We start from the raw sequence: 2242 nt of genomic DNA on the forward strand, positions 1-2242 counted from the left end.
GTGTGGGAAGTGAAGCCGTCTTGCTGAAACCAAATGTCGCTGAGGTCACGAGCTTCAATTTCAGCCATCAAATAGTCATCACGGCGCTAGAACGGCCGCCAAAGAGGATTATTTTCTCAACTGTAKCATTTTTGAAGAAATATGGACCACTGCCTCAMAAACCACATCWAACCGTTGTTTTTYCCGMATGAAATGACAGCTCTTGAATCTTTTCAGCTTGCTATTCGTCCCAAATGCGGCGTTGTTCTTGGAACTTTTCAAAGCCTATAGAGGAATTGGGAAAATAGAACCACCTCTGTTCGTGCACAAGCTATATTTTATGCGCCAAATCGTTCTATACATCAGTTCGAGTTGCTCCGAATGGCGCCGAATCGACTTTCCACGTTCTTCCTATACACTTTCAGCTACGGCTGCTATATTTTCTTCACTGCGTGCTGGACGTGGTCTATTCGGTCGAGTATTATCCAATAATGAATGCTGGGTCTCAAGTTGAGTAATGGTGTTTCTTAATAAAATTGAACGATTTGTAAACATTGTTCAGGCGTCAGTCTTTTCGTGATTAAATGCCAAACAATACTGAACACAAATAACATGACAGCTTGACACGACTCAAGCGCGATCTGTCAAAACAGGCTATTGAAAAAAGTACGTCTGCTTGGATCACCCGTTAAATTCTTATCTTCCACAACACAAAAAAAAAAAAAAATCTCCGAAAAAATATTGTTGGCGTAGAAAGCCTTTAAAAATATGTTAGACTCTCTTAGACATAAATGTACAGACCGATCTAGACTATCGAAAGCATTGAACAAATTGTACAAGAATTTAAAGTCAATGGCCGGCGAGGTGTGTTAATTAAAACTGAATCTTACCACTCTGCAGTTTGGTAGGATGAGTTTGATTGAGTTTCCTGTTCCTACCTATATAAAAACTATTTCTAAAGTAGTTACTCCTTGACCGGGATTGTCAACCTTCCGACCTCATTTCGGACATAAAATGCTATAAAACAGTTTATAGTCGACTTAAAACTTTTAAATTCTTGCATTTGTCAGATGAGGATATACTATATAGTATGTAAAAGGTTATATCCACTTGTGAATTAGAGAAAATCGATTTTTTATTCAGATGTATTTATATTATATATCATATGCTTAATAATACTTTACGCAAATTTGAAACAAGTCCAGCTAATAGTTGTGGAGATATGGGCGCATTTGAAAAAAAAGTAATTTAGTGTAATCGGCTCCCAAAGCTTTATAACAAAATCCTGTGCATTTCACGTGAGCACTTGCCATCGACTGCCTAACCTTACGGTCTTCAAGAGCACACGGATCAAAATAATGCGTTGCTTAGCTCCCAAAAAAGTGCAAGAAATATACTAGGATTATTTGGTACCAGTTGGTAACGCGGATTGGACACCTATTCCACCTTAATCGGATTCGAGGCCGTACTAAAACCTCTGCCCTGCTGAGAGTCCGGCAATCGACTTTAAACACGTTTTTATCGAGATGCTATTTAAAGGCGGTGAGGGAAATTTATCCGACTTGAGAATTTGTATTTATTAGGTCATCAAACAACAACGTCCAACGTAGAATAMCTCTTTTCAACAGGTACTACCTAGTACTGCGTAGGCAATTGAGAAGTAAAGTTTTCTTTCGACGAACAAAGATCAACCTCTATAAGTCACTCATTATTCTGGTCCTGCTATATGGCAATGACATCATGTGATGAGTGGGCCTTAGGAGTCTTCGATAGAAAGGTCTTGTGGAAGTTTAATAGTCGTGTGCGCATTGGCAACGGCGAATACCGCAGTCGATGGAACGATGAGCTGTACGATATTACTTCTTATAGTAACATTTCATTATTCAAAAAATTCGTGATTATAAAGAAAAGGGTATTGCTGACAACTTTTAAGGTGACCCCCRAAATTCTACTCTGAATTCGCCCCTGACCTCGCAGGAATCATTACCACTTTTCGAGCTACCGCGCAATGTTAGAATAATTTTCAACAATCCTCTCCTACTAATCCATTCGTAGCATTGAGTGATGTTGAACATTGGATTTGGATCATATCTCGGAACATGTTTTCTCGATCATGATCATGCCCTTGASCGATTGCAAGAAGTCATCGTTGACAAAACTTAATTATTTATTTCTGAAAATCCGATGATGATGGACAATGGAATTTGGTAAAGATATCCCAGGTACTAACGCATGTCTTCGAGACCTACATATACCTGGATGA

This window comes from Bactrocera latifrons, unplaced genomic scaffold (assembly GCF_001853355.1).
Source record: "Bactrocera latifrons isolate USDA-ARS-PBARC rearing strain unplaced genomic scaffold, ASM185335v1 scaffold_116, whole genome shotgun sequence".
NCBI lineage: Eukaryota > Metazoa > Arthropoda > Insecta > Diptera > Tephritidae > Bactrocera > Bactrocera latifrons.